A 13,814-nucleotide genomic window follows, 5' to 3' on the forward strand; every position below is an offset into this window, starting at 1 on the left:
GGCCTCCTTGGGCAGCTCCCGGGGCCCCTGCACCGAGCGGATGGCCGTTTGAGGGTTAAGCAGGAGCCACCACATTTCCCAATGGACCTGCCCATCTGCCCTGGCATGCTGACCACCCCCTTCCCATTTCCTAACAGCCTGGGTGGGGTCGCCCAGCCCAGCCTTGGTTTTTTCTGTGACCTCAGGGTCAGCTGGTGTCTGGCCACTGCCCCTCCCCCGCTCTCCTAAAAAAAAAAAACGCCTGGCAGAGCCCAGCCGCCTTGTGTTTACTTTCAACAGGCACTTTCAGCAGTCAGGCGCCACTTTCCCTGGAAGAGAATGGGGGATGGCCTGGCCTTGGGACCAGCCTCCGCCTGCTGGGCACCCTCATGCCGTCCTGTAAGGCTCCTGTGGGGACGCGACCACCCCATTCTGTACGCAGGCTGCTGGGGTGTGTGCCCAGGGCCTGGCCTGAGGTCAGTCCAGGGTCAGAAGGTAGACGGTGACGCTAGCAAAGAAGGCTGTTGGAGCCTAGGGAGCCCCAGCACGCCCTTACCCGCCAGCCCCTGGCTCTGTCCTTCCCGCTCAAACCAGGTACAATCTGGCCCTCAAGCCACCCCTTCCCTCCTCTGTGGGGAACCCTTCCTCTGGCTGTCAGCTGCACCTACCCACCAGAGTCCCTCACTCTGCCCTGCTGGTGGGCCTGCGTTTGGAAGGGACTAGAAAAGGCACAGCTGGGTCTGGGGAGAGCAGGGTTCGCTGAAGTTTAGGGGACTCTCAAATGGAACAGGTCTGCGTCCAACTGGATGGACAGCGGGGAGAGGAGGGGGTGAGGCAGGCGGGAGCAGACCCCCATGAGGTCTGAATGCTCTGCCTGGCCCCTGGTTCGGCTACGCCGAGGGCCCAGGGGCGGGCACCCTCACCCTGCTCCTGCCCTGCCTCGCCAGTGGCAGGGTAAGGGGCGGCAGCTTTATCTCCCTCCCTGTATTGAGCTTTGATATTTTCCAGGCCGGTTCTCAGCTTCTGAGAAATTATAGATCCGCCAGGGAGAAAGTCCGCACCCAGAAATTTACAGAGTAAACACACATTTACACAGTAGAAAGTGCGGACTCAGCAGCAGTGCTGGGGCCAGGGGGCCCCTTCTGGAAAGTTCCCCTCATGGATGGCCCTCTGTGCTAGAGAATGAGGCTAGAGCGGGGTGCATGTGGGTCGGCATGGACAGGAGGGTCAGTGGTCCTGTCATTGGGCACGTGAGGGTTGGGACAGGAAATACCTGTGACTCTTGTGTGTCTGGGAAACCTTTACAGGCTTTGGGCATCTGGGTGGGGCATTTAAAAATCTTCTTTGAGTTCTGTAGTAACGTTCTGAAGAGAACAACTGTCACCTATGCCTGGCCAGCTCTGGTCCCTGCTCCCCCGTAGTGGGCGGGCTGGTCACTGCCCAGCCTCTTTCTAGTTGACCAGCTGAGGGCCTCCCTGGGGAGCTGTGTTTGTCTTTGACCTTCCTGTAAATGGGCACAGGGCAGCGCTGGGTCTGGCTGCTTGTCAGACACCAGTGCGGGGTCTGTGAGATGAGCCAGATGGAGCTAGAAACAGCTGTCCCCGTGTTCTCACTCAGGTTACAGGACGCATTGACCCACCTGCCCAGGGACATCAGGGCGTTTCCAACGGTGCTGCTGTGAGGCTCTCAGCTGGAGGAAGGGGTGTGTCTTAGCAGGCGAGGGGACCCTTCCAGAGTAGTTAGGGGGCCATGTCCTCCTGGGGCACCAGAGGCCCCTTGACAGCACATGCTCCTCTGTCTGCTCTTCTCCTGGAGTGGAGCAGACAGCGGGTTTCATTGCTGTGTCTTCTCCATCACCAGGTGGATGGCGGCCCCTCAGAGGCTCACCGGCTGGTGCGTTGTCCTGTCCTATAAGTGCGTGTTTCAGTCTCGGGCCAGTTTTCTATTTGGTTATCTGTCAAGTCTGATTTGTAAGCTGTTTGTCAGGCGTGTGAGCCCGCATTTTCTGCCCGGTAGTTTGCCTCGTTGAACTCTGCGTTGTGGTTGTGGAAAGAGTTCTTTTTTATTTTTATTTTTTTTTAATATATTGATTGATTATGCTATTATAGTTGTCCCATTCCCCCCCCACTCCACTCCATCCTGCCCACCCTCTCCCTCCCACATTCCCCCCCTATAGTTCATGTCCATGGGTCATACTTATAAGTTCTTTGGCTTCTACATTTCCTACACTATTCTTACCCTCCCCCTGTCTATTTTCCACCTATCATCTATGCTACTTATTCTCTACCTTTCCCCCCCTCTCCCCGTCCCACTCCCCCACCGACAACCCTCCATGTGATCTCCGTCTCTATGGTTCTGTTCCTGTTCTAGTTGTTTGCCTAGTTTGCTCTTGTTTTTGTTTTAGGTGTGGTCGTTAATAACTGTGAGTTGCGGCAAGAGTTCTTAATGTAGTATCGTAAGATGTTCCTTAAACGTTACGTATTGAACTTGATTCCTGAAATACCGCGCTGGCCGAAACGCTGGTTTCGTTTTTCCATCCAGTGGCTGTAGTAGCACCTAGCGGTCTTCACCTTCACTCGGAAAGTTTGTCAGGTTGCATTGTGTCAGCGTGCATTTTTAAAAGACTTATCAGAATTGGTGAATTTTTGTGCAGCCATTTTAATATTGGAGATGGAAGAAAATATGCAACAAGAATTGGCGTATTGTGCTTTGTTATTTCAAGAAAGGTAAAAACACAACTGAAACACGAAAAGAGATTTGTGCAGTGTATGGAGAAGGTGCCATGACTGACCGAACGCCTCAAAAGTGGGTTGTGAAGCTTCTTGGTGCTATTGGCATTTTGGCCAAATGATTCTTTGCTGTGGGGCTGTCTCATGCACTGGAAGATGTTTAGCAGCACCCCTGGCCTCTCCCCACTAGAAACCAATAGCAGGATATAGCCGATATCCTCAGAATATCCAAATCAATAAAGTTATTGCTGAAAGTAAAAAATGTATCTCTTATTTTATGGAGAAAAACTAAATGGACTTTTTGGCCAACCCAATACCAGCAATAAAGATGGAAAAAATCAGCCCTGGCTGGTGTGGCTCAGTGGATGGAGCCCTGGCCTGTGAAACTGAAATGTCGCTGGTTTGATTCCCAAATGGGGCACGTGCCTGGGTTGGGGGCCAGGTTGCCAGTGGCAGAGGCACACGAGAGGCAACCACACACTGATGTTTCTCTCCCTCTCTTTTTCCCTCCCTTCCTCTCTGTAAAAATAAATCTTAAAAAGAAACATCGACCTGCTGCTCCCCCATCCGTGCATTTATTGGTTGATTCCTGTACCAACCAGGGATGGAACCCTCAACCTGATGATGCTCCAACTGAGTACTCGGCCAGGGCTCTTTTGCCCATTTTTAAAGATTTTACCTATTTTTAGAGAGAGGGTAAGGGAGGAAGAAAGTGGGGGGAGAAATATGGATGTGTGAGAGATACATTGACTGGTTGCCTCTCACATACCCCCAAACAGGGACCAGGCCCACAACCCAGGCATGTGCCCTAACTGGGAATTGAACTGGCGACCTTTTGGTTTGCAGGCTGGCAGTCAATTCATGGAACCACACCAGCTAGGGCTCCTTAGCCCATTTTTTAAAAAAAAGGTTTTATTTACTTACTTTTAGACAGAGTGGGAGGGAGAGAGAAAGAGAGGGAGAGAAACATCGTGTGTGAGAGATACATTCATCATTTGCCTCTTGCACGCCCTCAAGTGGGGACCTGGCCTGCAACCCAGGCAGGTGCCCTGACCTGGAATTGAACCAGTGACCCTTTGGCTTGCAGGCTGGCACTCAGTCCACTGAGCCACACCAGCCAGGGCAAAATGCTGTCTTTTGAAGTGTAATTTTTTAACTTTAATGAAGTCCAATTTACCAATTTTTTTGTCCTTTATCGACTCACATCTTTGGTGTTGTGTTTTAAAAACAATGCCTAACCCAAGATCACAAAAAGTGTTTCCTGTTTTTCTTTAAAAGGCTGATTACTTTTAGATTTTACATTTTGTCTGTGATCCATTTCGAGTTCCACGTGTAGTGTGAGGTAAGGTTCTAGGTTCACGTTTTTATGGACAGACACCCACCTGTCCCAACACCGTTTGTTGAAAAGACTAGCGTTTACCCTGCTGAAATGTCTTTGTTGAAATCAGTTGACCATAAATATAAGGGCTTATTGTTAGACTCTCAATTCCATTAAACTACATGCTTATTATCCTTGCACAAATATATTTTATTACCGTTGCTTTATAGTAAGTTAAAAAAATTTTTTATCCTTACTCAAGGACATTTTTCCATTGCTTTTAGAGAGAGAGGAAGGGAGAGAAACACCAATGAGAGAAACACTGATCGTTAGCCTCTGGTGCGCGCCCAGCCGGGGATCAAGCCTGCAGTCTAGGCATGTGCCGTGACTGGGAACTGAACCCTCGACCTTTCGGTCACAGAACTGCAACTGAGCCACGCCGGCCAAGGCTACAGTAAGTTTTGAAGTCAGGCAATGTAAGTCCTCCAGCTTTGCCCTTTTTCAAAATTGTTTTGGCTCTTCTAGATCCTTTGTGCTTCCATGTAACTTTTAGGGTCAGCTTGTTACTTTCTCCCAACTCCTGCTGGGATTTCAATAGGAACTGCATGGGATCTATACATCAATTTGGGGAGAAGTAACACTTAAAACTTTTTAAAAAATACTTTTTTATTATATAATCTTTATTATATTTTTTCCATTGCCATTTAGTCCCCTTACATACCCTCCCCCCAGCGATCACCACATTGTTGTGTCCATGAGTCCTTTTTCCTTTTTGCTCAATCCCTCCACCCTGTAACCCGCCCCCCCCCAAACAGCTGTCATCTGCTCTCCAACTGTGAGTCTGTCTGGTTTGCTTTAGTTCCGTCTGTTCATTAGATTCCACATATGAGTGAAATCATATGGTGTTTATCTTTCTCTCACTGGCTTATTTCACTCAGCATAATGTTCTCCCGGTCCATCCATACCGTTGCAAAGGATAAAAGTCTCATCTTTTTTATGGCCGAGTAGTATTCCATTGTGTGAATGTCCCATAGTTGTTTTATCCTCTCACCTATTGATGGACACTTGGGCTGCTCCCATATCTTGGCGATTATAAATAATGCTGCAATGAACATAAGGGTACTTTTTTTTTTACTATTTTTAAAAAATTTTCAATAAAAATGTTATTTTTGGAGGAAGGGAAGAGGAAGAAAAAAGGGAGAGAAAAAGAGAGGGAGAGAAACATCGAGTGGTTGCCTCTCCTACGCACCTTGATGGGGTCTGAACCCTTGTGCCCTGAATGGGGATGGAACCTGTAACCCAGTCGTGTGCCCTGACCGGGAATCAAACCGGTGACTTCTCACTTTTGTGCAGCAATGCCCAACCAACTGAGCCACACAGGACCAAATTTATCGGGGTGACATTGGTTAATAAAATTATGTAGGTTTCAGGTGTACAATTCTATAGTACATCATCTATATGTTGTAACTGACATCTTAAAAATAGTCTTTTCAGTCATGGACTATCTTTCCATTTACTTAGATCTTTAGTTTCCCTTATCAGCTTTTTGGTTTTCAGTGTATAAATCTTACACTATTTTTTGCTAAATTCCTCAGTATTAGTTTATCATACTACTATGAATGGAATTGTTTTCTTAATTTCCCTTTTGGCTTACTAGTTCAGAGAAACAAAATGGGTTTTTCTTTATAAATCTTGTATCCTAGGGCTTCGCTAAACTTGATTAGTTCCAGGTGTGTGTGTGTATCTGGATTCCTTAGAATTAACTAAATGTAGGGTCAGGACTTTTTTTTTTGAATTGACTTTAGAGAGAGGAAGTGGGAGAGAGAGAAAAACATTCATTTGTTGTTCCACTTGTTTATACGTCCATTGCCTGCTTCCTGCATGTGCCCTGACCAGGGACTGAACCCACAACTTTGGCATAGTGGGATGATGCTCTAACCAACTGAGCTACCTGGCCAGAGCCAAGGACATTTTTACTTCTTCCAATATGTCTACTACTTTTTCTTCCTTTTCTGGGTTCCTTACTGCATATCCAGTAGTGTTGAGTAGAAGTAGCAGGAGCAGACCAGGATTCTTGCCTTGTTCCTGGTTTTACAGGTAAGCATTCATTCATTCACCATTTTTATGATGCTCGTTGGTTTTCAGATGCTGTGACAGTTCCCAACCAAGATATCCATGACATTATCCCTCGAATCGTGAATGTGTCAGGTTACATAGCAAAGGGGAATGAAGATCAGTAATCAGCTGACCTTAAAATAGTAAGCCTCACTGGATCTCCCAAGTGGACACAGTGTAATTACGAGGGTACTTAGAAGTGGAAGAGGGGTCAGAAGAGGCCCCCCTCTTCTGGAGGGACAGTCCCTCCTCTGCTTTCTGGGTTTGAGAGCGATTGGTCAGACTGGCAGAATGCACTAGTGAAGACATTTGAGCCTGGGATTTCCTTTGCATAAAGACTTAAGACTTTTTATTAATTCAAATTTGTTATAGGTCTATTCTTATTTTCTGCTTCTAAGTCAATTTAAGTGATTTTTTAAATTTAATTTTAATTCTTTAAATGATTTTATTTATTTACTTTTAGAGGGGAAGGGAAGGAGAGAGAGAAAGAGAAGGAGAGAGAGAAACATCAGTGTGTGGTTGCCTCTCGCACGCCCCCTGCTGGGAACTGGCCTGCAGCCCAGGCATGTGCCCTCACTGGGAATCAAACTGGCGACCCTTTGGTTCACAGGCCCACGCTCAATCCACTGAGCTACACCTGCTAGGGCTTTTAATTTAATTTTTAAAATATTTATTTTCAGAGAGGGAAAGGGAGGGAGAAAGAGAGGGAGAGAAAACATTAATATGAGAAACATCGACCAGTTGCCTCAGCTGGGTGTATGCCCTGCTACCCAGGCACGTGCTCTGACTGGAAATCAAACCAGTGAACTTTTGCTTTGCAGGATGACGCCCAACCAACTGAGCCACACTGGTTAGGGCAAGTGATGCATTTTTTTTTTGGAATTTGTCCATTTCCGAAGTTATCTAGTTTATTGGTATAGAGTTTTCCTACTACAGATGCTCCGTAACGTTGTAGTCATGCTGGTGAACCCGAGGAGGTTGAAAACGCATTTAACACACCTAACCTACTGAACCCCGCAGCTTAGCCTCGCCTGCCTTAATTGTGCTCACGCCTACATTCGCCTGCACTGGAGCAAAATCAATGAACGCAAAGCCTATTTTATAAGTAAAGTGTTGACCACCTCATGTAATTTATTACGTGTGTCGTTTCTGCACAGTGTAAGTCAAACCACCATGAAGTCGGGACCGGCTCTGTTCCCTTGTAAGTCCTGTTAGCCTCTGGAGGGTCGTTAGTGATGTCGTCTTTGTCAATCATCGTCCGGTAGAATTTGTGTTCCCTCTGACTTTCTTGGTCAGTATAACTAAGGATGTGTCAATTTTGTCGATCTTTTCAAAGAACTTGATTTTTCTGTTTTTGTTTGCTTTCTATTTCATTCAATTTCTCCCTGATGATTGTTTCTTCTGATTCCTTTGGGTTTCATTTGGTCTTCTGGTTCCTAGTTTCTTAAGGTTGAAACCTAGGTTTTTTTCTTTGAGGCCTTTTTTTCTCATATGGTTGTTAAAAGCAAACAAATTTTCCTCTGGCAGTGCATCCCACAAATTTTGCTACGGTGTGCTTTCATTTTCACTCTTATTTGACCCACCTGCTATTTAGGAAGGTGTTATTTAACTTCCAAACATTGGGGCGTGTTTCTAGACTTCATTCTGTTGTAGGTATCTAATTTCACCAGGGTTAGAGAACATATTGTATATAATTTCAGTCTCTTAATGTTTATGGTGACTTATTTTGTGGCTTAAGATACGGTCTATCCTGGAAAATGTCTCATAGCTACCTGAAGAGAATATCGGTGGAATGTTCTATAAATATGTAGATTCACTTAAATGATAGTGTTCAATCTTCTTTATTTTTGCTGATGTTTTGTCTAGTTGTCTTAAAATCTTCATTTATTATTACTCAATTACCTATTTTTCCTTTCAGTTTCTAAGATTCTTTTTCTTCATTGACTGCCCTACCACCTCTGCCCATTGAAACCAGATGTGAGGTGTTTGTTGCTGCAACAGAGGAACGTTATAACAGAAATCACAGAGAAAAGAAAAATTATGGTTTTAGAGCTTAAGTCAAGGTCACGGCCTAAGAATGTTTGCTGACAAACAGAAAGACTCTGAGCTTGGGTTCCACGCAGAGAGTGAAAGAGGAGAAAGGACCTGGTTCCCGGTGTCCTGCCTCCTGCCCCACACTCACCTGGCCTGAATCCCGGATGGGTTTAGGGTCTGTGCTCGGAGGGTCAGGCAGACAAAGGCGTGCGGGAGGAATGTGTGTGTCCTGGGGTCTTTCTCGGGATCTATTCAGGGTCCCTAGACCAGGTTCCCTGCATCCGTGGAGACCCACTTCTTTCCCAGGCCTCTCTGCTGTCCCAACTCAGAACCAGTCATCCATGGAAGTGGGGGGACCAGGAGAGGCCTCTCCTTTGACCGTTTCACTCACAGATTAATGTAACGACTACAAGTTTCAGATCACTAGGCAGAGGGGGGTGCTGCACAGCAATGTGAATGTACTAAGTGCCTCTGAATTGTATACGTTTAAATGGCTAACTATGTTGTGTTAATTTCAACACAACATAGTTATCTCAATTTAAATAAATAAAAGTAATTCTAAAAAGTTCTTATTAGTGAAACACAGTCACTACTGAAACCTAAGCGATTTCGCAGCTGGAGAGAAACGCACCACACTGGGACTAGCACATGGCGCAGGGCAGATCAGCTGGGGAGCTGTCAAAGGAGCAGCAAGGGCCTGGGCGGGCCAGAGTGCTAGCCCGCTGGGTGTAAGACCACCTTCAGTGGGCAGGTCCCCGAGGCATCATAATGGGTCACACTAATGCATAGGGACGTGACTTAGCGAGAGATGGAGCCCGCATCCAGGAAAACAGGTGACAGAGCAGTTGGGAAATACTTTAACATAAAAATCCTCAGAAGGAAGAGGAGGACACTGTGATGAGTCATCGGTAACAAGGGCTCTGTTTATGTTTGATAGGGTAACGTCAGTCCCCCTCGGACACCTGCGCACGGACAGATCGGGGAAGAAATGAAGAGGAGAAGCCATGAAAGCCCCGTGTGACCGTGCGTGCCGTGCCTGACACTGGGTACTTGGGGGGGATTCTTAGCTTTCTGTTCCTGGTGGGAAAGAGCAGAGACGCCCCCAGCAGCAGGGGCCTGACGCGAGAGGACAAACAGCAAAGAGCTCTGTTCAGGAGGAGAGGGAACCCAGGCGCTCATGTTACAGACTGTGGGACAATGCAAACACGCTTTGCAAACATAGGAAAGAAAAAAAAACTTACCAAATGCAGCTGGAGAAGAACAGAAGTAGCCCTTAAACCGTTAAAAATACCCGTAAGAGAAAACACCAGACTCAGGCTAGAACTACCCTCTACAACCCCTGAAGAAGCCCAGAAACACTGCGAGTCACTTCATCGTTTACTAAAACCAGACAGATTGCAAGGGAAAGGAAACAGCCAACCAAAGCAGCGGCTGACGTTCTGATGACATGGGATTCAGCCCCAGACTGTAATGACAACTTAGCATTGAAAACTTTTCACATAGTTCACCAGACCAGAGGGGAACGGTTAACTGATGCAGGAAAATTAAGTGACAAGGTCCAGTTCCCATTTGGGATGGCGTCTCCCAAAGCGGAAAGAGGAAGGAGCGTGCTCAGTGTGATGACAGCTGCTCAGCTTGACTGCCGACCTTGAGGGGACCAGGGGCCTCCTGTGCCTCTGCCAAACCTGCCACTTCCTCTTGGCAACACCACTCACCTGGTTTCCCTCCACCTCACGGGCTCCAGACCGAAGAGCGCCTGATGTTCTGACCTCTCTCACTCGTGCAGGACGGCACCTATCTCCTGGCTTTAGGACTCGCCGTGCTGGCCACTTCCTCACATGCATTTCCAGGCTGGACCTTGCCCTGAGCTTCCTGTCTACCCAGGTGTTTCACAGGCACTTTAAACTCAACCTGTCTGAACCCAACCCCACGTGTCTCCGGTAAGTAAATGGACACAGAGTCCCCTTAACTTAGCACTCACAGCTCAGATCCAAGCTGGGGGCAGCCTTAGCCTCCACCTCAGCTCACACTGGGAGCCTGCCACCTGTCCCGCCTCTACCTGGCCCTCCCCAGGCTGCCACCCCAGCTTCCTCTCCAGCAACCCTGCCCAGACACTCAGAGAAGTCCTGCTTAGGGTCAGCTATGACCTGCCTCCGCACCTGTCAGAGTGGATGCCAAGGTCCCGACCCGCCGTCCTCCCCACACCGCCAGTCATCGCAGGCTTGCTCTTCCGCACGCCTGCCCCCACGGCTCTGCACTTCCTTTTCTGATACCCGGGCAGCTTGCTCCCTCAACCCCTCAATTCGCACTCTCAGGTCACCTCCCCGGCGAGGCCTCCCCTAGACATTCTATTTAAGGAGAAGTCGGGGTGCTCTAGGTACCTTTTCCTGCTTTATTTTCCCTGCAGTGCCTCCTCCGTCTGACCTGCCAGCACTTCGGCCATCTTCACTGTCTCCATCCCTCCAGCAGAACAGCAGCTCAACAAGGGCAGGGACTTCTGTCCACTCTGAATCCCTGGAGTGTCCACCCCTGCCACGTCATCAATAGTGAGACATTTATTAAATTAATGAAGTCAGAATACAGGTCACCGTGCCCACTCGCCTCACTCTCACCCAGGGAGATATGGAAAACCAATGTCCTGCTGTGGTGTTGGGACCACAGAACAGCTACCAGGAAAGAACGTAGGGTGAGTGAGTTTAGAGGCTTCTCGGGAACACAGGGAACTGCCCTTCACTTTCTGACCACTGGAGGAATGTAAAAGAAGGTGCCGTTGCCCTGGCCGGGTGGCCCCGTTGGTTTGAACATTGTCTGGTTACGCCAAGGTTGCGGGTTCCATCCCTGGTCGGGGCACATACAGGAATCAACCAATGAGTGCAATGAATGGAACAACAAACCAATGTTTCTGTCTCTTTCTCCCTTCCTCCAAAGTCAATTTTTAAAAAAATCTTTAAAAGGTGCCATTTACAACACATCAAAAAACAAAGTACCCAGGGACCAGTTGCTCCCAGGGAACTGGCCCCTGGGGAGAAAGTTAGAAAATCTGATAGAAAGGTACCCACCAGCTAATCAAGAGTTCCCCGGCCTTTTGTCCCTGTGGCGGGGAAGGAGCCTCGAATTCCTTGGGACTCCCCGGCCACCTGAATTTGCACTGATGAGGTGACTCAGTGGGGGCTGCTGCACCCGCACCCGAAAGACCTACCCTGTGATCAAAGGGTTGGGGGGGAGGGCTGGAGTTCAGTCATGCAGCCAGGAATTCCCTGGCCGACAACATCATGACCCCAAAACCAACTCCACAGTGAGGCCTGTGGAGTTTCCTGTAGGTGAGCACCTTGAAGTGCCGGGGCGGGGGACATACCTGCATTTCATAGAGAGGGCAGAGCTCAGCGTTCTTGGACCCCCAAAACTCACCCTGTGGGTCTCTTCACTTAGCCAGTCCTGGTTTGTATCCTTCGTAAGAAATAAAACTGTTTTTATCATACCCTTTATAGTAAAATCAGAAGCATGGTGTGTCCTGAATTCTAAGTCACCCTAGTGAGTTACTACTGACCGAGGGGCTCGGGAGCTTTGTGGCCAGCTGGCCAGAAGCGCAGGTGGCCCAGGGGCCCCACGCTCCAGCGGCGTCTGTGGTGAGGGTGGTCAGGGCGGGGACCGAGCCTCCACCTGCAGGGCCGCGCTAACACCAGTGGTTGGCAACTGGTGCGCTTCAGTGGCACGGCGTGGGTGGCACTAGAGACACAAGTGGATGTACAAGCGGCACATTCAGAATCTGACACTGTCCGTGTCACAAAGTCATTTCTTCCAATCTAGTGCGTCACTATCACTCCAGCTCAAATCTCAGATATCAATACCCTAACATTTGCCAGTAAGAGCAAAGGGCTGACACTCTCCTGAAGGACAAGGTTGGGTCACGTCCCTCCCTGGAAATGAAGAATTACTCTAAAGTTGTAGCGACAGGGAATGCAGGGCCGGGGTCAGGACAGACGGACATACAACAGAACGTGGAGCGGCAAAACATGCTGTGCCCCGGACGCTCGCCAGGGCTGGCAGGGCCGACAAAGGAGGGACCCCCAGGGGCCCGTAACCAGCACAAACAGCATTTCCACGCGAATGACAAACTCAGTGTGACAGGCAAAACAGAACAACTGGACGAAATTATAGGACGGCGTCAGAGGAGGCAAGGAGTTAAAAGGACATAAAAGCATTTACCGTGAGGTGAAAAAAGATGCATTTGACTACAATAAATTAAGAATTTCTTCAACAAGACCAGAGTGTGAAGCCAGCAACAAAGTAGGCGGTGACTGCACACACGCACAACCGAAGAGCTCACGAAGCACGCTGTAGGGAGCGGAAGGCCTCCTGGTCAGTAAGAACATCGCTTAGCCCTGGCTGGCGTGGCTGGCTCAGCTGGAGCTCTGTCCCATAACTGAAGGGTTGCAGGTTCAATTCCCAGTCAGGGCATATACCTAGGTCGCAGGTTTGATCCTTGGTCCGGGTGTGTATGGGAGGCAACCGATTGATGTTTCTCTCTCACATTGATGTTTCTCTCTATCCCTTTCTCTTCCCCTTCCTTTCATTTAGAAGCAATGAAAAAAAAAATGTCCTCAGGTGAGAATTAAAAAAAAAAAAAATAAAACCTAGTAGAAAACTAGGGAAGAACATAAGAGACCATCCCATTCACAGATGAGGAAATCCCAACAGCCAGTAAGTGCGTAAAAAAATACTCAACTTCCCCAGTATTTCACCAGGGAGATGCAGTGAAGCCCCCGTGAGGTGCTGTCATTCCACATTCTCCAGAGGAGCAAAAATAAACAAGCGTACACCCCAGGTGTGGCACGGGTGTGGGTGTGCCCGCTGACGCAGTGGACCAGTTCACGGCCCGAGCGGGGCCAAATGTTCTCCTGAGTTCAAATGCACATCTTCCCGTCCAGCGTTCCACTGCCAGCGGCAGCAGGGGCTGGAGGAGAGTGGTTGGAAGCTGTGAATCCGGACCCAGGACACAGGCCACATGTCCAACGTCGACTGTGAGAACACTGGCCCCACAGACCAGGGACCGCGCCAGAGACCACCCAGCAAGTCCTGGAGGGCGGCCGCAGGACCCCAGCACACCAAGGGAAGGCACCCACTCTTGAAGGCTCAGCTCTCCCAGAGGACCAGGAGGAGGGACGAGCCTGGCCAGCTGGATGGTGGGGCACGTTTCCCTCACGTTCCCTACATTTCATGCATGTTCCGTTTCTACTCTTTGATACTCAAATGTGCAATCAGTAACAGGAACTGAGAGAGGCAGGGTCATGGAGGACGCTGGCGAGAGGGAATCTGTTGGCAGTGGGTTAAAACGAGAACCCCTCCTCCTGAGCACAGCCTTCTTTCCTGTAGCCAGGGAAGCCGTGGGTGCTGGCGGGGCTAGCAGTTACCTCAGTGTCCCTGGGGTGGGGCTGTCAACAACACATGAGACAGCTGGTGAAACAGGCACCAGGCCCAGAGGTCCGCTGGGCCTTTGCGGTCTCCAGTGTTTCCAGGCTTCACAAAGCGATGGACGCCGTGTCCACAGACATCTGTAACCGTATCTCCACAGCTGGTGCAAAGGTATAAAGTGAAGGGTCTAGAAGGACCCATGAAAACCCCATCCCACGATACCCCGA

General features: G+C 48.9%; 1 long non-coding RNA gene across 1 annotated transcript; it reads left to right on the forward strand.

The window, feature by feature from the left end:
* The first annotated feature begins 316 nt into the window (after positions 1 to 316).
* Positions 317 to 11,635, forward strand: LOC123479013 (uncharacterized). The gene is made up of 4 exons (XR_008426077.1): positions 317 to 1,893; positions 4,315 to 4,480; positions 9,113 to 10,115; positions 10,583 to 11,635. It is a non-coding gene; the product is annotated as an uncharacterized lncRNA (long non-coding RNA).
* The last annotated feature ends 2,179 nt before the right edge of the window (positions 11,636 to 13,814 follow it).

The sequence above is a fragment of the Desmodus rotundus genome, unplaced genomic scaffold (assembly GCF_022682495.2).
Source record: "Desmodus rotundus isolate HL8 unplaced genomic scaffold, HLdesRot8A.1 manual_scaffold_374, whole genome shotgun sequence".
Taxonomy (NCBI): Eukaryota; Metazoa; Chordata; class Mammalia; order Chiroptera; family Phyllostomidae; genus Desmodus; species Desmodus rotundus.